Source organism: Gouania willdenowi, chromosome 2 (assembly GCF_900634775.1).
Source record: "Gouania willdenowi chromosome 2, fGouWil2.1, whole genome shotgun sequence".
In the NCBI taxonomy this organism is placed as follows: Eukaryota; Metazoa; Chordata; class Actinopteri; order Blenniiformes; family Gobiesocidae; genus Gouania; species Gouania willdenowi.
In genome coordinates, this window is record NC_041045.1 from 7,645,270 (window position 1) to 7,672,081 (window position 26,812).

Below are 26,812 nucleotides of genomic sequence, written 5' to 3' on the forward strand. Positions count from 1 at the left end.
GTTTGTTTTTTTCATTGCAGCCTCTAAATCTCCTCTAATTCTTACTAGTAAGGGTTACATATAATAAATAAATAGTCTTTCAATTGAGTTGTCTGTCATTCGTTTTCAAAAATAAAACTTAAACAGCCTTTTAGCCATGTATATTTTTAATTTGTGTAATATGGTTATCCTCATTTTTCCAATATTTAGATGATCGAGAAATGTTTCAACATCAAACGCACAGTTATTGTAAAATCATCACTTTTGCATTATTAAGTACAATTACTAAATAAAATGTTATTTAAGTTAAATATTCAAGAGTAGCGTTGATGTGTGTGATAATTTATCCTCTGTTGCTTGAATTAATTCGGTAATATCCTGCAAACACCGTCGCCATTTATACAAAACAATTATTTTGTTCACTTTTAGATCAGGAGTAAAGATAATATTCCAGCGTCAATTATATTCGTTGATATTAAAATTAATTGCTGATCCATAGCCACAGATTCATGACGGTTGGGACCTTAATTTTTCCACATGCTTTGGTGCAGTTAATGTGCAGCATTGAATTCTGGGTAGTCTTTATTCAAATGTGTGTGTAGAGGAGATTTCATGAAGGATAATGGGATTAAATAGAATAAATGTTTGAAAACAAAATACAAAGTGTTGTTTTGCAGCGAAAATACATCTGAAATCATTATTTTCAAATTTTGAGATGCGTCATTGTTTTAAGTGGCCTGGAAACAGTAATAGAGCATTTAGAGTTTGCTATTTAGTCAAATTAGAAACAATAACATAATTAACCAATACAAAAAGGTTCCCAGTACGACACAGCAGTCTGCTACCAAAGCAAACATACTTCAGGTTGGGATGCACGCAGCCACTTACATGAAGCGCGTTTCTATGTTCGCCTGCCGCGATGTTTCGGACTAAATCACAACACTTTATAGATGCCAGGGGCCTCTTAAGGGCACTAAGGGCTACGCTATGAATGCTAGAGTAGGCAAAAACTTTATAGCTGGCAGCCAAACCCAAACCACATCATTTCTTCTTATCCCACTTCCCCAAAACTACCCTGAGAGAAAGGAAAAATGTCATCACTGCTGCTTCATTTCCCCTGCGTTTAGGAGCTCAAAGTTCTGAATAACTGCTTGTAAAAAGACATTCATTAGATTTATGTGAGCTTCTGTGGTCGAGTTCCAGCAGACGATGTGATTAAAAGGTTTATCACTGCAGTTCATCAGCCTGGTCTGTGAAGATGATTTTTTTACAAATATCTGCAGGAAAAAATTGTATCTTCTGCTGAAAATATAAAAAAAAAAAACACTTTATACTCATAACTAAAAGTTAAGTTTTGATTGTTTACTCTTATTTCCAACAATAATTGTAAGCAATTACATTAAAACATTATTTTTTCGAAGCACGAGAAATTAGATGGTTTTCCTCCCCTTGATGAATGATGTGCAGCTCCCACTCAGTAAACTGGTGTTAAATTCCATCACGATACAGCAGCGAGCAATCATTTTACCGAGCTCCACGACAGTTATTCTTCCCTGGTGTCTCATTTGGATATGATTCTCACTCCTTCCTCCTACTTTTTCAGTAAGTGTGTCAAACTTTATTTGCAGAGCCTTCGCGGCGTCAAGATTTTCCAGTTTCGTGTTGCTCTTAATCACTAAATCCTCAGGAATACAAACGGCTCTAAGCTTTCACAAAGCCGGAATAGAAATCCAAGTTATGTGGAATGCATGAGACGGAACTCGCTACACCATGACACACGTGCACGGTGCCTCTCTGCTCTAAGGTTTCTGCAGGACTACTTAGTTCTAAATGTGCATGGCAGCTTTGCACATCTGTATCAAATCCATCTGTGGCAGTGAAGGAACATCCCTTACCTTTGTGTGCGCTCCTGCTGCTGCTGCTGCTGAGGGGTTAGTGACGGACGCAGAACAGCAGTCATGGAGACGATTGGGTTTATATGTACAGGTGGGCGGAGCTGCATGAGCTGAGAGAGGAGAAAAACTGTGATGCACACAAAACATTACTAAAGAAAACACACAACAGACATTATTTGTCCTTTTCATGCTGAAATACTCATTCAGGCTCTCATTGGTGAACTGATTATGTATGTTTTTAGTCGCTTTCAGCCATTCTTTCAGGCCAGCAGATTTTTTTGGATGTGATTTCGGGTGGTAAACAAAACCAGTGAGTGGTAAAATTCAAACCACAGACTGTGAGTGCAGCACAGACCACAGACTGCTGATAAAATGCTGCGGTGACCTTAAATGAAGCCATAAATTTGAAATTCTGCAGCTACTTTTGTCTTGAGATCAACAATTGCACTTTGGTTTAGGGGTTGCCAGCTGTACACCCAATCCAGAATATAAACATCAACACAATTTGTTGAATCAAAACATGTTACTTATAACAAAAAAATCCCATCAGAGAAGACAACATTATTAATGGTTTCATGATTAAAACCAAAATGACAACAAGTTGGTGATGAGTGAGGAACTCACCAAGAAGTACAATTAAACAAAATTAAAAAAAATAAAATAAAAACAGCATAAACTTAAAAGTACCAAATTTACTGTCAGAAATGTGAATAAAGGGAGCTTATGTTAAAATGCTTAATCCAGTGATTCCCAACCCGGGGTACGTGAAACGCCAAGGGTACAGGAGCAAAGTGCAGGGGATACTTGGAAACATTTAAAATTCAGTTGAAAAAATAAGAAAATGCTCAATTTTCTTTAGTTTGGACAAATCTACCACAATAATATCACTTGATAAAATACTGTCTTTTCTTGTAAATTATTTAAACTATATTAACTCATGCTGTAAAGAAACTGAACCCTAAGTAGCTCCTAAAATATATAAGTGCACCATATCAGCAGATACTGAATGTAATGAAACTGCTGTTTAAATATTAAATTATGGCAATGTAATGAAAACCAACTTATGGTTTAAAAAAAAAAAAAAATCTTAATACAAACAATATTTCTGCACAATTGATGTGATTTCATAGCAGTGAGAAAGATTTCAGAAAGTAGAGAGGGAAAAAATCCCACAATCATTTCTTTTCAAGCTTCTAACAAGCAGCTTCGTTTTCTGGATAAGAATGAGAATGTTAAAAAGCAAACCAGAATGTTCCGCAGCTGTTTCAAATTTCACCAATTACTCTTTGAACTTTTCAATTGTGTCACTGTTTTATTTTACAGTGTTTTCCCACAAGAGCAGCTAAAAAAAACGTCTTCAGCTCCCCTTGCTCCATTTCCACAGTCGCTCCCTCATTCTGCATATTATCAGTGCTTGTAAAGTATTTTTAAGGGCAAGGAGTCATCAATTCCCCCATTAGTCGAGTTTTATTTGTAAAACTTGCCTCTTAAATGATATTTAATCTCGCAGCTATGGTTCTCCACCAAGGTCTAGGAAGCACTGTTTTGTTTTTTTCCCAGCATTCACCAAACTAACATAAGATTCAGCCACTTTCATGGAAAAACACTGATGTCACCCCTGTCTGGGAGCAGGTATTACATTGCTATGAGTCTAAACCTCAAGCTGTTGTAGCAACACGAAAAGCTCACACAGCCGCCTTCATTTTCTCTGGAGTCGATGTTTGCTTTTGCTCACGAAGCTTCATTTAATCTTGAGTCGCTGCCACGAGTAAAAGAAATGTGTCCCTAAGACTAGTAAGTGAACTTTGGTTTGTGCATTGTGTCGATATTGCTGCAGCAGCTGCATCAATATGATTGACTGAAAAGAGGTTAACCCAGATACTTTGCCCACACTTGGCAGAAAGTACCATGAGAAACACAAGATAACACTAAGACAAAGAGAAAGTGACAGGAGAAGCCTAAAATAACTAAGATAGCTGACAAGGCTCTGTTAAAGTTCCTGGCAGCTCTTTTTGACATATGTTGGGAGAGGAAACAGAGCAAAAACCTTAGCGGGCATTAAAACACGTTCACGTAGGAAAAAAGACACGTTTTTATGTAGCATATGCACAGCTGTCGGTTTTGGACGGTGGTCTCACGAGACTGTGGAGCCATTACATTAAGCCCATTAATGACCCAGAAAAATGCAAAAATAATCACTCTGTCCTTTGGCGACATGACTGAGAAAGTATCACAGAAACCTATGTTTAAAAAAAAAAACTCACAACCAGAAGAAAAAACCAACTGAGGAAAAAACAAACAAGAAAACACGGCTGAACAAACAGAGCAACTCATTTGGACCACAATCTGCCTCCACTGATCAATGCACGTCATTTCAATTCTGCAGTATATTAAAAATACAATACTCAGTATTAAGAAAAATAAGTCCAATGGCAAACATTCAGTTCCTGCATCTGTTAAACTCGATAGCAGCCATTTTCAAACTCAAATAAGCAACAACTCATTTAAGAAAGAGTGCCGGCAGCTCACTAAATACTGAAGTAGTCAAACATAAATCAGATTAATCAATATTATCACTAAAAACCCAGTCAGGTCAGTTGTTAACAGATAATAATAGAAAAACCGTATATATTGGTATAAACACCCCACAACCTCAAGTAGTGTCTTTGACGCCCACTGGGGGCAGTGATGTACACTTTGAGCTATTTCAGAAATCAGAAAACAAGCTGAAAGAACAAGAAATGATTGCCTCTGAGGAAGACTGACAGTTGGCTGTCGAAACATGTCAGAGGACCAAAGTACATTTCAAAGTAAATTTCCTGAAAAACAGTTGTCTGACTTAACAAACTTAACATATTATTTAAAACAAAAAAATACAAATAGAACTTAATTGTATTATTACGTGGAAACAAGGTGGCGTTCAAAATTTCTCACAAGGGCATTCTGAGTTTGGTATTTCATTGGCCTACATTTAAAATCTCAGACACAAGCAGTGCATTTATTGGATTTACATCAGGGTGCTATATCGGTATCGCAGAAAAGTGGTAACGTTATATCTGGACACTGCTCATTTTTCACGCAAGTTATCAAAAGAAACATTAATTCGGCACATTGATTCATGAATCTGATGCATTTATAAAAAACTGTTAATAAAAAGATATGATTAGCTTTATTACATTGCAGTTGTTATCCTGAAAATAGAGGTTAATATTAGTATTTTCTTTGTGTCTTACTACACTCATAATATCAAGTATTGAAGAGTGGTTTAAAGTCAATTGACATTGCTGTAAGTCAGAACTTATCATTGCGCTTTGAATGCTTGGCCCACGTGCATTTCTCTCAGACTATTAAAGGAAACCTCCTAAAGACCGACAGATTGACTTGTGAGAATTTCAAAAGCAATAAATATCCCATAGATTATTAGACAACTTGATCCTAGAAAGAGTCACTTTCTGCTCTAAATTGTTACCAGACCTGTGTCTAACATCTCTCCTATTTGTTTTTGGAAGAGTTCCCTCCTAACATTGGCACACAACAGCGACTTTAGTGATCCACAGATGGAGCTCCTGACTGTAGCTACATGATGAGATTACAAGAAACTATTCCAGCCATGATTGGCTAGACAGTCCTAATTCGATAAGGCAGGAATGCTCCTCCCAGTGAAACTAGCCGAGCCACTGATTCGTGCTAGAACCGACTTCTCTTCATTTGCTTTCTCCTGACCACCTCTAGATTTTTCTGTCTGGCTGTTAATCCAGTTGCTTGAGAGTCGACCTCAAGCTGGAGCTGCATCTCAAAAATGTTCTCTCCATGTTTGAAGGACACTGTGGAGGCTTGGCACAGAGAGCGAGCAATTGAATCCTCCAAACTTTCAACGACGACAGACAATGGACTTTTCACAGTCAACCCCGAGTTATATGAATTTATAAACTGTTGATTACAGCTTTCTGAATCCAGCCCTGCAGTATCAGATGGATAGTTGGCAATGAATTTAGCTTGTCCAGTTAGAGAAAAGTATGGCAGACTTTGAGATATTTTTATTTGAAGATCGTTGAGTCAGTAAAACATCACTCTGCGAAACAATTAATTTCGGTCACATACGAATGTTTCCGTGGAAAACCACAAAATCAACATCAGCCATTGTTTTGGCACAGCTTTAAATCCCTAAAATCACAAGATGTGTCACGGTTCATTGATTTATTTTGTTTTCATGATATGTTTTTTAATCATCGAACGAGGGCATGACTCTACATTAAAGCTGCAATATGTATTTATCTTGTGTCATTGGAGAGTTTTCTGATGTTTTAGAGACTCTGACATGAATGCACGTATCACTCCTGGATTTCTAAACTGAAATTACAGGGCCAGGAGAAGGAAAAGAGATTCACTGTCCACTCAGAACACTTTGGATTACAATATGCTCCAAGATGATTATGGTTTTTTTGACCAAATGATGCCAAAAAAAACTTTAACATGTTTAAAGCATACAAGAAATCCACAACCTGCAGCATGTTTTCTAAACAAGTACGGGTAGAAATCACACGCCAACATCTGACCAATGACAAATTGCTCGCAGGGTTAGAGAAAACATTCCCAGCGTTGCGTGCTGCATGCAGGGGACAGCTTGTGAATACACAACAGTGGTTGAGCTACCAAATTGTATTTTTGTTAGTCACTGTGTAAACCCAAGCATGCGATCTCCACTTGATGTCACAGGAACAACATTGCTAGATGTCATCCTGCTTCACCTAAACTTCCTGTACTCGTTAAGGCTGACGCTGCCTTTATTTGACTTGCTGCTGCTTCTTTAACATGGAAAAACTGCATGTATTTACTTAAACAATACTTAAGTTATGGAGTGATGGTTCAGCCTCAGCAGAACAAGGAAATTCAACACTTAGTACTGTTCTGCCGTGAAAGAAAGACTGTGTTTACTCGGTTTAAAGGAGGATTGCAGGGTAATTTCAGATAATGACATGTGGTTTGGTATCATGATTCAAGGCATATTCTTCTTACCTTGTATTAAACAGACACCATCCCAAACACAGATAAACATCAGTTTGCCTTTCACTAAAACCATTACTTATTTTGTACAACTCTTGCCAAACAACTGTATGATCGTTTTACACCGTTCTTAAAAGGAAGAAAAATGTCTATTTGCTTTAATCGCACAAAAATATTCTAACAATGCCCTTTTAGTGTAGGTTTGCTAGCATATCACAACACTGAGAATTGACTGGGCTTAAGATTCATATTAAAACTGAATCATCAAAGATTTTGCTTAAAAAAAAAAAAAAAAAATACCACATTGTGCTTTTTAATCAGACTACAGACGTGAACGACAGGATTTCTTTCACACTGAGCCAGAGCTTTATGTCCGTCACTTGAAAATTATGAATCGGTACAAACAAATGGTTCCACAGTGTAAGGCAGCAGTAGGCAACTTTTATCACAGTGGAGCCGAAAAACATGTTTGTTTGATCAGAGGGCCACATGATCAACATTCATGTCAGCATGTAGAATAATGAGCGATCTGAGCAATAATACAGGAAACAGAGGTTTTAGAGTAATTTTTTGTGTATTGTGTCTTTTGTCATTTTGCTTGTTTGTTAGCACTGTGGGTTTGCGGAGTCATTTTTCATGTTTATTTTGTCTTATTGTGTACTTTTGTTGTCATTTTCTGTAATTTTCTATTTTTTTGGAGTAATTTTGTGTATTACTGTTGTCGTTTTGTTCATTTTTGTAGTATTTTTATCTTCTCTTTTACTGACTTTTCCTGCAACGTTGTAATACTTTGTATTTTTTTTGGTAATCTATTCTTGCTCTTATTTTTTGTATTTTTATGTCATTTTGTACATTTACTTTGGGGCGCATGTGGCCCCCAGGCCGCCTGTTGCCTGTGTCTGGTGTGAGGTCTATCTTTGTAAGTACTTTTGACGTAATAGGAGGTAATAAAAAATAAAAAGCAAATTAAAAACATGCTTGTGAAACGAATGCACTTTATGCATATTGCTTACGCTGCTGCTTTCATTGACTTTTATTTAAGTAAACTGCACAAATCTGCTTTTTGCATTTTGAGTTAGGCATTTTAGTGCCTCCGTTTTCGCAATAATAATTTGCTTAGAAACAAATTATTTGAGCACTTTGAGTCATTTTGTAGTTTAAAGGCCATTAACTCACTCAGTGCCATTGACGAGATAACTTGTCATTTGTGTTTTTTCACGGGGATTACTAGAAAACACCCTAGCGGAGGTCCATCATCAATATCTAAGCTCTGAGGTGATGTAGTGACCAACTGTGCCCCGAAGATGGCAGCAGTACACCTTTAAATGAGAGATTAGCCACTGATGCTACCCAGCAAAGGAGGAAGAAGCAGGAACGAGTGAGATTATGGCGCTACAGAGTGATATTGTGACGTATCCAGCAGCTCACAGCTCCACATACAAACACAGAACATGTGAGGACCTGAGTAGATTATTGATAATGTTGTGATGGTGAGATAAAACCATCGAATAACAGGGCCAAACGGGTCATTGATACGTGTCGGGAGGAGGGACTGGGGGGTGGTACAAAATACCCCCAGCCTGTGAGCCAGATAGCAAAATAGGTGACACGTAGGAGGTAGCAGCGCACCTTTGGATGAGAGATCATCCATGCTCAGCAGAGCTCAGAGGGAGAGGAGGGAAGGCGTTTAAGAGACAGAAAATGGCGCTACGTACAGAGTTGACATTCCCAGCAGTGCACACTCGACCAGAGCATGTGTAGAACTCATGGATAGTGTGTCCATGGTGAGATAAAACAATAAAAAAAAACAGGGAAAGCAGTGACACTCTGCATGTCCGGGAGGAAGAGGAAGTTGCGTGTGTGCAGACTGATGGGAGAGAAACTTGGAGGAATGCCAAAATACAGTAAGAAATCCATTCAACTCTGACCCAGATCGATAAATAATAATAATTTTGCCATCAAAAGCCCGGTCGGTGTTTTTTTGTTTTATTTTATATAAGGAAACAATGTTCAGATGTTAAGTAGTCACTGAAGCAAAAAAAAAAAAAAAAATAGCTTTAAAGTCACTGACAGGGTTTTTTTTTTTCTCAGCTTTTTGCACTGAAACTGAAGATTTGTGCAAAACTTGCTCTATTCAGAAACAAATTCTTTTTTTTTTCTATGAAAGTAGAGGCTTCAATCTTTCAGAATTTCAGATTTCAGATAGTCATAGTAGAAAATATTCTGTGGGTCTTTAAAATCAGTCAAAATGCTCAAAAACGGCTGGCACTGAGGGGGGTAGAAAATCTGAAAATGCTTGGCACTGAATGAGTTAAGGTGATGTTCACAGTTGCATTTAAAAGTGAATATACTAATATAGTGGGTTTTTTTTCCGAGAACTCTCAAATTAATTGGGATTGAATGATTGATTTAAACTGTTTTATGAAATGGCACTGAAGTTTAAAAACTACCTTCATGATAGACAAAACCACTATTTTTCAAAGCATGTGAACACAATTACCAAAAGGTCCCTACTTACACCAAAATCCCTTCAATCACGTTCACTGCATTGGCCTTGAACACAAAGGTAAACTGTGCCCATCAAGATTACCACATCGAACTGTGAGAGAACTGTAGCTTCAAGACAGACACTATCAAAGGTTGTTTATTTGGCCAAAAACTCAGGCCAAATCTTCTGGTTTGCATTTCAGTACTCGATGCCTGACATGAGTGAAATGGAAACCCGAATGCCCTGTTGCTTTATAACAGTGGTAAGTACATTCAGAGGTTAACTGGATCCAGAAATCAGAGCTACCTAGATCCTTATTTGTTTCTACAAGCTTGAGTATTGTTTAAACATTTGAGTCACAGTGTCAAAGAACTAACTATACAGGCACTTGTTTTTGCTTTGTGGGTTTGGATTTCATTGTACTTAGTCTGATAATCTTAGGACATTTTTGGTATCCCTTGTGTATTCCATGTGAAGTTATTTTCTAGTCAAGAAACACAAGCACTGCACAAGTTAATTCACAAAAGTTTTCAAAAAAGTGTCCGGACTTTGCATCTAAACTTGTTTGTGCCGCAATGCTTCCTTGGCAGTGATTTTAGGTGGTTTCTCCGCCCTCTGCTTCCATTCATTTAACAATACAGTGCAGAACTATGTCAGCAGTGCGACCTTTCCAAATTAAGCCCAAAAGAGACCTAAGTGAGCAGGATAACACTAAAGACACCAATTAAAATGAGCTCCAAATTAAAGACGAACATAGACGTTCCCCAATGCATGGGGAGAGAAGCATTGAGAACATAATTACGTGTCCTTAGGAACTTCTGCTCGTCAAACAAGTATTTCCCTCTCCTTTAATTTCTTCTCACATAGACACCTCTGTATCACGCGCTTTGTTTCCCTTCGACTGAAAATTACACCCAACAGAAGCACAAGGGGGGATTTTTACAGAATTCTCACTCCTAAAAGCCAGTTTGTAAACAAAGCAACTATGACACCACCCTACGTCATCACCCATCATGCCTTGAGCTAGTAAAACAATGGCTGTGATTAGAGATTAGATTGTGTTTTAAAATGCAATTATTAAAGAAATATCCATTCTGGTATAATAAAACCATTAAAGCCTATTTATGCATATTTTTCCCAACACTAAAACTGTTGGCAAACCTCCAGAGGGTTGGGCCGTAAGTAAACACTCTTTGCTTACAATTCCATTCATTCTGGTGGCCTGAGGATCTGTGTGTGCCTCCATTCACTCCACATTTGGCTAAAGTGTTTTTTAAAGTCAGGAATGACGGGGTGTGAACCATGAAGGCTTCAGAAAGTGAAAGGTGAGCCAAAATCTTGTCACTTTTCAAAATGAATGAATGTCAGGGCTGTCCAGGACAATCAAGGGATCATTTTCACAACAATATTAATTTTCACTTTATTTACTTTGCTCATACCTCGGCGGACTAATGGGAAATTCCTACCGCCACTCGAAAGGGTACTTCGTAGAATGTATAACACGCTTTGTACTGTGAAGGGCAGCAGACCAAAAGTATGCAAGCTACATTCAGTCTTCTGTCATGTAATTCAGCAAGATGTCGAACAGAAATTTGTTTCCTCCCTACTCCGGTTTCTTATGGATGCAAAGCTGTGTTTTATGTTTGCTTTAGGCAAATACCCAACGCTTCACAAAAGCAGATACGAGATCCAGAACCTGTATATTGATCTGAAGGTACAACTTAATGCAGAGACAACCCTTTAGAGATTCAATCAATCCGGTTCCTCACATCACACGGATGTCAGCTGACTCACCCAGCATCCCAGCATGTCTGAAACATTTCTGTGCCTTCCAGAAACCAGGAGAAGAACTGCTACAGGAGGTGTGACAGAGTCAAAACAGAGACAGAAAAGCAATAAAACATCTGATGTTGGTTTTCACCGAGGGTCGGCAGCTCGGTTGTGTTATCCCAGCTTTCACGGATTCCTTTTTTTCATTTGCCAAGACCACTAGTTTGTGTTGGCCGTAGACAGCCTGAGGCAGAGACGGTGTTGACAGAGAAGTCCCTGCCTGAGGAAGTCAGACGGAAACTGATAATTGTAAATGCAAATAATACCAGAAGAGGTTGTCTCTACTGAGACACTGCTGGTACTCTTGTCAACTGACTAATATGATTGAATATTAAAACCTATTATCAACACAATGTCATGAATGTGAATCCACAGGCGTGGAACTAATAGATCACGTCTGAGAAGGATGTTTGCCGACTTTTCTTGGAGAATAGTATTTATAGCATTTTTCTCAGGAGCTGTTCAGAAGAAATGTGGTCTTAGTTAAAATCATATAGTGTTCAGGATTCAGTACAGGCCCCTGGACCACCAAAGAAGTGCTCGCTCTCTGACCAATGACGTCTTCCTAGAGGAAACACTTTCTCACTATGTTAAATACACATCGCTACTCTGAACCCATTTTATACATATTAGTCAGAGTTGGAAGGTGATTAAACCAATAATTGACAACTAAGGCTGACAGGCAGGGTTTGATACACTAACAGCCTTCATGTCACAAACCAGACATCAGCAACTGGTGGCCCTTGGTCCAATTACTGTATGTGCGGCCCTCGAAGTTAACGTACAAAATGTAAGAAACAAACGAAACAGCAAAAACACAAAGATAACTTACAAAACCATTTTTAAAAAGTACAGAAAAATACACACCATCTGCCCCCCTACTGATTGGGCACAGACATCGCTACGTGTGTCACTGACTTCACTTCCTCTGGCCTCACCCCCACCCCCTCGTTTGCTGCAGTATATTTTTACGGGGTGTTTTTTGGCAGAACTAAGGGGACCGTCTGGCCTTGCTGTCCAAGCTAAACATGCACCTCACAGAGGAAGTCTGACGATTCAGTACTGCATGCAACGAGTCTGAAACAAAATCACTTTCACAACAAAGACACTGTCCAATGAAGTAGCATTCTGAAACAGTGAGTGCAGTGTTTTAACAGCTGTTCGCTCTCTGAGGCACTGGACATACTGGTCCATCATGTTTTTAAATTACATAAAATGGCCAACTCCATGAAAATAATGAAGGTTTAGCCCAAAAACAATAACTGTTCATCTCCCCTTTTTCTATGATATGTTAGGTTTTCATTTATTAATTTAAAATTTGTCTGAATAAGTGAAACCTCAAGATATAGTTTTTTCAAAGCTCACTATATTTATTCACCAGCATCCAACATAATCCTAGCCTCCCCAGAATAAATCATTGGAGTTAGGCAACATCGAAAGGTCAGAAATTGTCAATGGGAAGCCTGTTAGAAACTGCAATTGTGCCCTCTAGTGGCTAATGAACGAACAAGCATGAAGCAGGCACCGGTACATAATTACTCGAATACTAAAACAATTAAAACTACACTGAGAGCAACAATAGGCAACAATAGCTCTGTGTGAAACCGTATACAAACAGATCTTGTTTCAATAATAAAAACAGTAACAATAACTCAGTTAAAATGACTCAATCCTTGCAGGAGTGAATTTCTTTTTGCTTCAATGAGAATCAGAATCTAGAACTTCCACTTTAACCCACTAGATGGTGACATTTTAAAATCTACTATGAATCCAACTTAAAGAATGAATTTGAAGAAAATCTACTTGTACATTTCACTTCATTGAGTAATTTCTTTTTTTTAACCCACGTTTAAGATGTAATATTGTCTGTTAGCAGGATTACGTCAAAGGTACTGAGTTAATTTTGACATGGAAGACTCCATTACATTTTGGAGGAGATCCAGATCAATATACAGATTCTGGATCAGTGCTATCTCTCATATTTGGCAAAATGTCATATCTCTGTTTATAATTGACTGACTTTTATAGAATTTGGCTCAGTTATGTTGAATTGGTTCCTCAAATTCTCCACTGAGTTTTATCTGGAAGGGATCCGAATTGCGCATTTATTCAGCATTTTTGGGGAAATAAAATATAAGGGTGCTCAAACATTTGGCCCCATTAATGGGAACAGAACTTTCTTAAAAGCCTTTAAAGCAGTGGTTCTTAAACTTATTAGAGGTACTGAATCCAGCAAGCTTCATTAGGGCAACCTGGGCCACACACGTAAACCTTCAAAGTTTAAGTTGTCATTGATCCAGGAAACTGTGAATATCTGACAAAAAGAATGTTTTGCTCTTGGCGGAGGTTTGAGTGCTCTTGTTTGTAACATGTCTTGTGTGCTCATTTTTCTTTTAATTTCTTTCCATTGCTTTAATAAAATTGCTTTGACTACACATGTTGGTGTAGTGGTTAGCACGTCCGTTCTTCGTAATAAGCGTAATTAACAATGCACGGTTCATGCACAGCTGAATTGTTGCTTCACAGACAGACAGATGGACTGTGATACAGAATCAAATGCTTGTCTATCTTTAAACTGTGCTGCTAATGTCACACTGCCAGCCCCACATGTTCAGCAGAGCTCCAGGAACCCTGTGCTGCTGAGTCGTAAATACTTCTGCTTTTAAACTACCCGCTCCGTTATCGCCGAGGAAGAGGGTCACAGGGTGTGTGTGTGTTTGAGAGTGATAAATCGGGACTTTATAAGACTGACTTGGCGTAGCACAGTGTACTTTATATGCATGGTTTTGAAGTCATTACCCAATAAAAATCCAATTAAAAAGGACTTTTCTAATCTGCCTCATACTGACAATGCCAGTGGAAGGATCTTTGTGTTTGATGTCTTTTTTTTTTTTTTTTTAATTCACATGCAAGTCTATTGATGATCACCACAATGACTGATGTGCTGTACTAATTCAGGCCTTGAATCTCTTCAAGGCAATAGGGAGATGTGTGTGTGGGCTACTTATTTAGCATTAAAAGACATGAAATTAATGTTTATTTTTTCACAAATCCTGTCCTGGGCTCCTTTAACAATAGTTATTAAAAGCCTGTGTAAAGCAAATTCAGCCATTTTCTTCTAAGCACATTAAATAGGTCAAATGTATTCCTTAAAACATGTAAAAAGCCATTCAACCATTTAGAATGTACAGTAATTGTGGAGCTAGGCTTCACCAACTGTTCCAAATTTCTGTGTTCAGGATTTAATGGGCGGGTCAGAAATCATAGCTAACGGCCTGTCTCGCCGGTGTGGGGGGTGGGCGCGCTGGGGGGTGCTGGCGTCTGTATCGGGGTTGGGGCGGGGTTGCCTGGTGCTTCGAGATGATGCTGTTTGCTGGGGGGCAGCGCTAGCTGTTCCGGTGGTTGCGGTTGCCGTCGGCTGCCTGGTAGGTCTGTCCTGCTATCTGCGGATCGGTGGGTGGGTCCGGGGCGCCCTTAGTTGGGGACTGCTGTTCCGCACTGGGTGGGTGCCGTTGGTTGGGGTCCCTCCTTCCTGCGATGGTGACCAGGTGGCATTGCCTTGTGGCTTGCGCTGTCTGGTGGGCGGCGGGGCCTGGGCTGCTGTCCTTGCGCCGTCTGGGGCTGTGCGGTCCTGCGTGACTGTGGCCGGTTTGTGGGCTGGGTTGGAGGGAGTGCTCCCCGGGGTCTCACCCTTGGGGGCCGGCGGGCTTGGCGGGTCCTGGCGGGGGTCTTCAGGGGTGGGTGGTGCGGGCCGCGCTCTTGCATACCAGTGGGTGCAGCGTGGGGTCCCCAAAGTACCGCCTCTGGTTTGCGCGCACCGCATGCCGATGTGGCGGTCTGGCTGGGCCCCTGGGGGTGGGTGGGGCAGCGGGGGGACTTCAGCAATAACTGGGGCGCTCTGGGGGGCTGGGTCGGTGCGCCTGGGGGCTGGCGGTGCGGCGTACCCTCGTTGCCCAGGGCGGCCGGGGGTGTGGTCGTTGTCCTCAGGCGTGCAGCTCCCGGTGCTGCTTCTATTCCGGGTCCTTCTGGCCTGGGGTCCGGTCCCTGATGGCTCTGGGCCCACTGGCGGGTGCCCGCCGGCTGCCCGTTCGTCGCGGCTCTGGCCGTCTGCTGGGTGTGGGCCTTGGCCCCTCTGCTGGGATCTCGGGTGGGGGGCTCTCTGGGCCCTCCCCTCAGGGGATTTGGTGCAGGGGTGGGGGTGGATGTCGGTGGGGGGTCTTGGGGTTGGGGGCGGTGGCGGAGGCGGAGTGATCTGGCTCCTCGCTTCTAGGTGCTTCCTCGGGTGTGTATGTGGGTGGTGGTGGCTGCCCCTCGGCTTGGTGTCTTGGGGCGTCTGGGGGGCTGCTCGGCCGGGGGGGGTTGCCTGGGCTCGCTGGCCCCCGCTCTTTCTGCTATTCTGGCTGCGTCCTCGAGTCCGGGGCAGCGCTTGGGTTTACAGTGGCAGTTTCTTGCACATACATCGGTCTACGATGCACAAGCATGTCTTGGACTGTGGGATAAAACTTGTAGTGGGCGTAAATTTATAGTTGACCATTATAGTTTAGCCTCACACCTACAACTTCACATCTCACTTTACAGTAATCAACTCTTCCCCACCCTTCCATTTCTCTTCCTTAAATCGCTCCTCCCTGCTCTCTTCCCCCTCCACCTCACCCCCTCACCTAGGTGTAACACTGCCCTCTCTTTTTATATTCTCCCTTTAATAAAGTGTTTCTTACCCTTCCTTAGGGAGGGCTGGTGATGGTCAAAATTATGCAATAAAACAATGCAATTTATTTAATTGCAATAACAAAAAAATAAAAAATAAGATGTAGTGCTGTCTAAAAAATTTGGCTCAGTGGTCAATGAAATGTTTCTGTGTTGTGACAAACTTATAACACAAAATTATTTCTGCTTTACACAGACTTTAATGTAAAAAAGGGATAAAATATTTAAAATAAGCTGTTTTAAATCAAGGAAAAAAGATCTTCAAGTAAGTAATATACTCAGACAAAAACTACTACTTTTAAAGTGATCAGACATAGTCCTCTGATAGATATTTGAGAGGAGAAAAAAGAAATCAAGTAAAGTTACATGAAATCAGCCTTTGCCTGTACACATGATGAATCTATTAAGTGGACCATGTTACGCACTGATTATTGATCAGCTTCTCCCCTAAAAGGAAGGGCATACAACAAGTCCTCACTGACCACTAAAAGCTCTTTGGTGCCCACAAATATAAGTTCAGGCTGTTATAAACAAAAAGCCCTGAAGACTCACAGCAGACATAAAAGGACTGAAAATGAAGCACTAAAGGTGGATGTGGGTGGAGGAACGAATGGCTTATAACCTGAGGCTATGGAGTTAATATTATGGCTTTTATCGTTGATCGTTGTAGAGTTTACACAAATATTCAACAACATACTCACTTTAACTCGACTGACATTTTTTTTCAGACAGCTTGTCTGAAAAAAAATCCTTAAGTTTAGAATTGGTCCTACAGAAAAGCTTGTACTTTTAACACTGAGCTTGATCTCAAATTTTAGATTTAACGACTACAACACAAGCTGCTTTATATATACGTGCATTGAAAGGAATGTTTTATTGTGAGATTAATTTACACATGTGAACAGAAATAAGATCTGTGGCAGATTCTTGTAATTGCGTTTGTCAAGATAATCCTTGCTGACTACACATTTGATGACCAAGCAAGAGAAACAAGATACTCTCGAGCATATACAGACACACACGCGCGTGCACGTATGTATGTTCGAATCCTAAACACACACACACACACACACACACACAAACGACTGTGATGAGAGATGTCTAGTTGGAAACCTCGAGTCTTGCACTTTCTGTCGTGCTGCTCTCGGAGCTGTCAGTGAGGTTAATTTTGTGATGTTTGTGACTGGGATGCCAGTATACAGTTACCGCATGCCTGAGGGACTCAGAATGACTTGATGATAATGTGCGTTCTGTGAAATGCATCAGCAAAAGCATATCACAACTCCAGGTTGGAAACGTCGTACACCAGTGGATCCCCCTGTGCTGTGTGTGCTGTATATAGGCATGAAGAGAGAAAATGTAAACACAATCCAATCTGAACTCAATTTACTGTTTTTTCCATTTAACTCTGGCGTTCATCCTCAAAACCATTACAAGAACAAGGAGTGCATTTAATGCTAAATTCTCACTGGCACTGTGGTCTTTTTTTAGCTGCTGTTGGGAACAAAGGCATCTCACGCATGTATACAAAATATCCAGGATTATACATTATATACAGTATATATTAGCGTTGGAACGCTACACTGAGTTCACACAACATGTTGTTGGCTTCTCGGAATTGATACAATACAATACTAAAAAAATATATTCTAATTAATTTTTTTCCATAGTCATACAATTAAAATGTATGAGTTTTTAAAATTTAAAATTGAATATAAAAGATAAAATAAACATTGAATGGGAATTTATGTTTTTGAAGTGCCACTGCCAAACTAGAAAATATACATCGACTGCTTATGGAATACACACACTTCCTGTGCTGACATGTGGGGGAATATGATACCACATTTAGCTCCTTCTATTTTCCATAAATCAAGTAATTCCCTTCCTGAAACTGAAATAGCAATATTATTGTTATTTAAATAAAGTCAAACAAACAATGCAATATAACCTCATGTGCATGTTTTGGGACAATATCACACATTTCCACATTATTTCTCCCCATCAAGGGTGTGTTCATGTCTATGATTGAAAAGGTAGAAGAGACTGAAATGTCAAATTTTGCTACAAAATCACACAATATGATGAACTGAGGGAGTAACAGACAAATGCACACTAACGTACTATACACTACAAACACAATGAGTGTATACTGTCTACTATATACCGTAAGTATGACGATGATGACCTTTTCCCAAGTTTCCCAAGATGCATTTCAAATCTACAACGACAAAAACCTGAATCACACTGAGGCTAAATATCTCTGCTGATTCTCTTCCTTTGAAAGTTCTGAAACGATTTTAAGTGAGAAAGTGATCAAGTAGGATATCAACATGTGCTCATTTGATCCATAAAACTTTCCAATATTTCAGACACTTCATATTGTTTGCCATTATGCTACTGACACAACTTTCAGTTAACTTCAAAACAAGAGCACAATTTACAAAAGTGTTAAAAAAAAACTAATGGAAGACAAGAAGAGATGCTTTTATTATGAAAATAGGATGTTTGATTTTTAGTTTGAAGCCAATCCCAGGACCATTTTACATTCTGCTCACAATGCATTATGGGACAGTTGAGTATGACTAGTATGCTCACTGTGCATACTTAAAAAATGTCCCCATTTAGTATACATCTGGGTATTTCTCGCGTACTGAATCTTTTCATACGATCTAATGTGAACGCACTACATACTCATCTTGACGTCAAACTCAGTATGAGTAGTATGATGGTATGTGATTTTGAACACAGCCTAAACCCTCACTTATAGTATGAGATGGGACAATATCACGCAGTGTCACTTGTTTAAAACAGGGAGGAAAGTTGATAAAGTATCTGATTAATACTGAGGCATGTACATTAAATCCTTACTTTCTTACAGTGGCCTGACCATGTTTTGAGAGGTAATCTTCAGTCAGAAGATATTTCTTCCTTTAGTGTGGTAACTCTAGTGTACACACACAAACTATTCTCTCTAGATTGACAGTCCAACTCCCAAAGGCTCAGACTTCTGTCAAAGGCCATATGGTCCCATCAGAGCAGAGTGTGCCACAGGAAGGGAGGGAGGCGGCCATGGCTCAAGGTGTCAGAAGGGAGTGTGGTTAAATATAACTTCAACAGGGCTGATATCTGCATGGCAAGTCCCGTCTGCGCCCCCCCACCCACCCCCCCCACCCCCGTGTTCTCCCTCATCTCTCTCTCTCTCTCACACAAGTCTGCTTTCACAGCCACAGACATCATCACACATAACAGCAGCAGCAGCAGCGGCAGATCCGTCTCTTCATTACTCATCGGACCATCTCGATGGCATCGAAAGCCAGTTGAGGACGCAACAGCGAAGATAGAAGGGATCCTCGCCAAGGAGGTGGCCAGAAGAAAGACATTTACTCTGAGGATAACAGAGTAGAAGACACAGCCATCGGTGCTGCAGACACAGCAGGGTGGAATAAAGCTGAGAGAGGTAAGAAAAGCGCCTGAACAGAGGAGGTTGTTCGCAGTGTGTGGGCATGCTCCAAGACTGACAAGGCCCTGTGACCACGGCGCTCCTAAAGAGGCAATCAAGCACGTGCAAAGGGAAATATGCCTGTGCAGAAGTAGTATGTATTCAAACATGGTTTCTGCTCTAATGTAAGAGTTTGAAATAATAATGATTAAGTGCAGTTTGGAACTTTTTTTAATAATACTCATCAGGAGGATTTCCCTAAAACTCATTAGGCGGGATATAATCTTTGCATTGGCAGCTTTTCTGCAAGGTTGTTGCTAATTAGACAAATAGAGATTATATGGCCTGAAAAGACTGGGGGACTTCTTCTTAACTTTATCTGATTGGATTAAATCTGCTCCAACTGGCTCCAATTGCTTTGGCCACGAGACTGTTGCTGTAATCAGCTTTTGACAGCAATTAGGTGGCTTTCATTATCTCTTCGTTTGTAGGTCGTAGTGTAGTTTGCACTTTGATGAGGAACCTTCCATCCCTTTCAATCAAAGTTGCTGATAAGTGCCATGGAAGTGCATCTGTGTACCCGCCCCAGTGAATTTCTAAAGGGCAGCATGTCCATGAGAACCCGTCGCAGTGTCATACAGTATTTACGTGCAAGGGAGGAGGGGGTCAAGTTACCAGGCCAGCACCCTGGTCTCAGTTTGGAAACCAGCAAAGGAGCATGGGAGAGAGACAACAGTCAAAATGTCAGGCCAATAAAGCATTTCTAACACAGCTTTGGTTAAACTAAACTTGGGCTTACTTCAACATTTATTCCAGGACACGATTTTCCTACTTTTTCCACAAATATCCTGAAGCACTTATCACGTACTTAAACTGTACGTGCTGCATTTATAGTTGGATAAAATGTTGGTGTGTGGTGGTCAGCATTGTAAAGGAGAGATGGTGATGATAATCAAAGGATTAGCAGCTAGCAAAGATCACCACTAAATGTGGATATGGTCGACGGCGATAGCTGCAGGAAACACTGACAGGATGTGCGTGTTTCTAAATCCAACATACAATGAAAACTAGTGAATCTAACTCGACTGTTGGTGCTTTGGCCTCTCGATGATTCTGGAAACGTTGATACGAGAAAATATTTGCGCTGACAGAAGGCAACTGCAGCTCTGCAGATGCAGCGTTAAAAGGCTTAACGTTTAGTATCTGACCAGAAGTGACAGGTTAATCTGTTTAATTACATACAACAGCATGGCACAGAGCCACAGCCTTCTGCTGTTGGTAATCGTACTGGAAGACAACGACAAGTCAGACTTACACTCAAACATCAGGGGAACGTTGACTGTGAGGACGTGTGAACTCATGCAGGGGTTAATGTTTGTGAGGTGGATTGTATTTATACAGTTTTATTCATGAGGCAAATGCGCAAATCCTTGTGAAGAAGGGGTACAGATTAGTGGACACTTGCTCATAATATTAGAATAATAAATAAATAAATAAATCCTATTATTTTGCTGACAAATTAATTTTATTTTATTTTGTAAAAGCAGACACGAATTAGTCGCGGCTCACTAACTAGATACAAGCCAACAAACCAGTTAGTTAATCAGTCATCTGTTCCTATCTTATGTGTGTCATAAAACCTCCATCAGTTTGGGTTTGATTGACATTTTGAGGGTAGTGGGCCAACGATGATTAGAGAGGACAAGCATTACTAGGAACCTCCTGGATCCCTGAGCCTCACCACCTGTACACTGAATTAGTCAGAGCCATTAATAAAGTTGTACAATTTAGGCTGCCAGTCTGAGCCTTTTAAACCAACAGCAATCTTGCTATGCATACTTTATTTATATTTTTACTAGGATTTCCAAAAATCACCTGAACTAAGGGCACTGTTAACAGCAGAGGTTATCAACTGGTGGTCGTGGGCATATGCAGGGACCAGAAAATCTGTAGAAATATCCCGCTGTTTAATTTTGAAGGAGATTTATTTATAAAGCAGGGCATTGTCTTTTTTTTTTTTAAACATTCGTTGGGGGCCATGTTCAAACGATGTAAATGTTTTTATAGCATTCAACTACTAAGATGTAGATTTTTCTTTTTGATATGCATGTTTGAGGTACTTTGTTTTACATTAACTCATTCAGTGCCAGCCATTTTCAGATTTTCTACCCCCCTCAGTGCCAGCTGTTTTTGAGCATTTTGACTGATTTTAAAGACCCACAGAATATTTTCTACTATGACTATCTGATTCTGAAAGATAATTGGTTTCTGGCTCGTTTTGTACTTTTGTAATCAGTCATTGAATAGAGCAAGTTTTACACAAATCATCAGTTTCAGAGCAAAAAGCTGAGGAAAAAGCCTTTCTAAAAAAAAAAAAAAAAACCCTGCCAGTGACTTTAAATCTGTTTTTTTGCTTCAGTGACAACTCTAACATCTGAACATTGTTTCCTTACATATATATATATATATATATATAAAAAACACAGACCAGGCTTTTGATGGCAAAACTATTATTATTTTGCTATGAGTCAGAGTTGAATGGATTTCTTACTGTATTTTGGTGTTCCTCCAAGTTTCTCTCCCGTCAGTCTGCACACACGCAAATTCCTCTTCCTTCCGGACATGGAGTGTCACTGCGTTCCCAGTTCTTTTTATCGTTTTATCTCACCATCGCCACACTATCCATGAGTTCCACACATGCTCTGGTCGAGTGTGCGCTGCTGGGAAAGTCAACTCTCGTACGTTGCTCCATTTTCTGTCTCGTAAACACCTCTAGTCCTCTCCCTCTGAGCTCTGCTGAGCACGGATGATCTCTGATTGACGAGTTATCTCAATGGCACCAAGTTATTATACTACATTATTATTTTAACAATATCCTTTTATAGGTCAGGGTTTGTTGTCGTAAGTGAATAAGTGAGGACAATGTGCACACATGTCAACTCCAGACAAGGATATGTTAGACGTTTCAGCTAAATGTTGACAAAGACTTCTTCTTACCAATGCAATGAAATTGCATTAAAAGCCTGATTTGAGTGATTACATTTCCTGATACTTGTATGAACTGCTCACAAGAAGTACGTCATTATTAGGCATAATCATTATTTTGCCCGTAGATCATCAGAGCAAATGCAAGAAGGCAACTAAAATATATTCGGGACATTGATATGCCAATGATTGATGAACACAAAACTTTGTCGCAAAACTACCTGCTGGTTTTATAATGCGAGTTTTGACAACTTCCTGGTTCGAGGAATATTATTTGAAAAGTTTTTAGTAGAACAATAACAAAATAAGTCACTTTGATGATGATAATTGGGTCGTAACACTCTCTTGGTGACTCCTTATATCTGCCAACGTCTGGCTAATAGCATCTCCGAGCAGGACACCATATCTGTCCACCGAAACTATGCCAAGATGAAAAGCTATCTTTTTCAGGTTGTGATTAATTAAAAATGAGCAGAATACATACATCACAGTCATCCACTACTATACACAATTATTTGTAGAAATAAGAAGATGATAGAGGAGTGAAATATGAGGGAACTATTGTTTGATAGAGGGGCGATGTGCTTTGTCACTGGCACGTATACAGATATCTGTGGTTTTGATGACTTCAGTAAGGTCGACCAGTTTAGGAATTTTGCGAGTCGGAATTGTTTTTGCTGCTGGAACTGGTTTCACTGAAGGGGATCCTATTTCTCTCACTGAATACCAACTACTTGGAGCTCTGGGAAAAGAAGAGTGCTAGATCTAAATATATATATATATATAGATAGAGAGAGAGAGAAGCACCAATGGAGAAGACATGTCCTTCCCTCTGTGTCCAAGCTCGTTTGGAGGCTTTTCGTACTTCTAGGTACTGAAAGATTCAGAGAGTGGACAAATAGTAAAGGTACGGGAAGGGATGTTCATAAAACTTTGTGACTTCATAACGAGGTGGAGCATGCATCGCATAGAGTTGACTTTAGGTGCAACATTCATAGAGTTTTGCTCCGAGCTCAGGTTTCCTGTTTGGATCAATCTGATACAACGCACCTCGAAAAGAATGTTCGTTTATTTTTATGCAACACCGTGTCATTTCTCATGTGCATCAATCCTTTGAGACTGTAGGAATAATTCACACACTATCTTTAAGCTTTTGCTGTGATTTGTAGTAGCAGGCACAGTGGGAACTCATTTTGGTTAAAGTGAGTAAGATTTGCACTAGTACATCCTACATCCTCATTGACTGTGAAGAACAGATGAAATATTTCTCGCCTACAGCGGTTGGCAAACCCATGCTGTGTGTAGTTTCCTGATAGCAGTCCTATTATTCATCTGCACCACAGGGGTTTGTCAGTGCCCCATCACCTTCACTTTATGTAGTGCGTATGTTCTATGTTAAATATACAGTGGAGTTGACGCGCTTGAAGATTCTTGTGAAAGTAGACAGACGGGGTCAGGGCTTTCCATGATGTGGCACAAAATGCCAGAAGAACCAGTAACATTGAGTTAAGGCCAGACTGCGAGTGCCAGCAGGTCCACGTGTGGGTCAGATCATGACAATGTCAAACGCCATACTACTCTTGAAGAAAAGATCACACCAGTGCAGGGATTGAAATCATGCAAAAAACAAATGAAAAATGAACGCCATGACATTAAGAAAAATCTTGTGAATCAAGATTACAATTAATAATTGCAATACGTCATGGCTAAGGTAAAACTAACCCAAAGAAACCAGTTGGTGATGGATTAACCTGAGGCTTGGTAAATTCATCTTCATAATGAAAGGATAAGCAGATATCAAAAGATCAAAAGGGTATAAGAGAGTCATCCTCCTCTAAAGAAGCATCTTTAAAGTCAGCCTCAAAAGCCATAAAACGATTGGGGGGGTGGGGGGGTGAAAGCTTTTAATTTTAGCAAACACACAATCACAGTATGTCAATGTCGAGTTGTCACCTTGCTCCATTACAAAACTGATGAGGCAATGCTTTGGTTTATCATTCAAATAAAGCATGATGTCCTCTGTGTAAATAGCTTCATTCATGTACACCACGCAGTCATGTCTGCATTAAACTTCCACCCGTGGTTTGACTTTAGTTGTCAAATTCTTGGCACGTGTAACATGACTGAATAAAGTGACACAGGTGCCAGGCCGACTGCTAAATATGCACTGCAGGAGGAACGAACCCTGCTGTGAGCGCTCCCCTGAGCTTTAGCCTCCATTGTTGCTTCTCTCTGTGTTTGCAGTTGCTATAGAGCACATTTGGGGGGGGGGATTAGTGGGGCTCTGTGGCCCTGCGTGGCTTTAACATTCACTGAATGACAGGGTCAATTATTGTGCTATTTTCTGATGACCCACTAACATTTTCCCTGCTACCTCTTACTTAAGGAGAGAAAGGCAGGCGAGGTGCCAGCAGGAAGAGAGCAGGGAAGGGTGGCCGTGTTACACAGGTGGAAAAGTCTTTTCAGGCATTGGCTTCAGCCTGGACAGATTCAAGCACATTTCCTAATCCAGTACACTATGTTGAGGGTTCAGTGTGTTTTAATGGGATGTATCTGAGGGTCCAGCAGCACACTGTGTTGATCAGGGTGAATGTAGGCACTGGGCACATTAAAGCCATCTGGCCATAGGATGACTCATTAACAGCAGTGCAGCCAAAGCCACAATAGTTTGCAATTGAAGATGTTATGAGTAAACTGGCTTTGTTAATGAAGAGAGCCCAACCATGTAGTCTTCCGTCATCTGCGTTCAGCTTTTAAGAGATTTTAAAGACTAATTTCAAACACACACGCATAATATATATTGTATCCTGTAATGATGGCTCGGGTTGTATTTTCAGCACATAGAGTAAAGTTTCTGTGTCGTGTGGATCCAATGAATAACAACAAATCAAAGTTTAACTAGTGTTTTGTTGTCCTATTGGTTATGTTGTTATCCTGTGACTGAAAATGAATGCAAAACTTAATCTGAAGTGTGTTTTTAATGTGTTGTGATTATCAAGCTATTTGGATTATTATGATCGTATCGGAATCTAAAAAGGCATTGGTACAAAGACAGATTTAGATGATGGTGTATTAGCTGAACTGGTGATTAGGGCTGAACGATTTTGGAAAATAATCTAATTGTGATTTTTTTTCCTCAATATAGCGATTGCGATTTAATATGCAATTATTTTTTCAAGGGCCTCTTGTCATGTATTTTTCAAGTGGAGAACCCCGCACGGCGCGCACACAACTCATCTGCTTATGCTTCTCTGGTTCTGCAGCGGCACACACTTTTCTGACTTAAAATCACAACAGCCACTTAAATGGCCATGTGTTTTACAGTAATGTGCAGTTTTTTGGCTGGAAACAATAACGTGTAGATAGCGTCTACAGACACCTACTCATGAAGCAAAACAAAGAAGCAAGCACGGTCTACAGTAGCCCTCCCATCGGTCAGCTCTGCATGCGGGTTCTTAAGGTGAACTGACAGGCAGCACAGCAGTATCAATGCTGTCTGAGGCTTGAGGATTGACGCAACCTTAAAAATACCGGTAACAGGGCCGATAAAGATGTAGCTTGTCAGTTAAAAAAACAAAAAACAAATTGCGTTTTATGATATCGCGAGAATATCGCAAATGCAATTAATCGTTCAGCCTAACTGGTGATGGGTATACCTGGTGACCACAGCAGAAGCATCTACTATTCCATTTATGTGAATTAACCTAAAGCCTAGGTTCCCAAAGTGGGGAACCTCGCGGTACGCAAATTGTCATGGGGGGGTATGTAAAAAAAAAAAAAAATTAAAAACAGCTCGACAACACTGGAAACTTGATAATAAAAAGAGCAGCAGTCAGGAGCTTTCATGCATTGCCACAAATTGCACATTGGCGTATGGAACATTGCTTGGCATTATCAAATGTGCTCGATTCCCTTTGCCACCACATGTCTGAAAGTGGATTTTTGCTTTGACAAATATGAAAACAAAATACAGAACAAAAATGTGCATGGAGAACAATTACAGAGTCACGCTCTCTCAAATTCAGTGAAACAATACGTTCTGTACATCCTCTCAACCTCACCCTTCTCATTAAAGTTGTAGTGAGATGTATTTCATAGTTTCAAGGTGATGAATATATTGTATGTATGCATTACTGGTATATGTTCGATTAACAAACATTTGGTAGAATTATTTTTAATTAAATACAAATGAATCTGATAATTCTGAATAATATGTTTTCTTGTGTGTGCTTACAGATTGTGTATTTTTGTAAATTACATATCATTTGTTAACAGGATAAGTATAACTCAGACAGATTTCACTGTAGGGCTACATTGTGTATGTCATTACATTATTATGTTTTTATGTTAGGGATACATAGCGTCAAGTTAAATGTCTAAAGGGGTACGGGACTGGGAAAAGTTTGGGAACCACTGCTCTAAAGCACTTGAAAAATAAAATGAATAACAGTAGTTGATTCTATTAACCATATTTAGCATGTT

General features: G+C 40.0%; 2 protein-coding genes across 6 annotated transcripts in view; one reads left to right on the forward strand and one right to left on the reverse strand.

Annotated features, from left to right (window-relative positions):
* Window positions 1-26,812, reverse strand: part of LOC114477215 (collagen alpha-1(VIII) chain-like) — a 90,322-nt gene that overhangs the window by 11,854 nt on the left and 51,656 nt on the right. For 2 of the 4 annotated variants that reach the window (XM_028469425.1, XM_028469418.1), the window contains exon 2: window positions 1,875-1,984. The exons of the other annotated variants lie outside the window; for them this stretch is intronic. The gene's annotated coding sequence lies outside the window, so the exon portion shown is untranslated. The remainder of the gene's footprint in view (window positions 1-1,874; window positions 1,985-26,812) is intronic. 4 annotated transcript variants of the gene reach the window in all.
* filip1l (filamin A interacting protein 1-like) overlaps window positions 19,128-26,812 on the forward strand; it is a 58,117-nt gene continuing 50,432 nt past the window's right edge. The window contains exon 1 of one of the 2 annotated variants that reach the window (XM_028469308.1): window positions 19,128-19,363. The gene's annotated coding sequence lies outside the window, so the exon portion shown is untranslated. The remainder of the gene's footprint in view (window positions 19,364-26,812) is intronic. The other variant, XM_028469287.1, reaches the window with a different exon arrangement.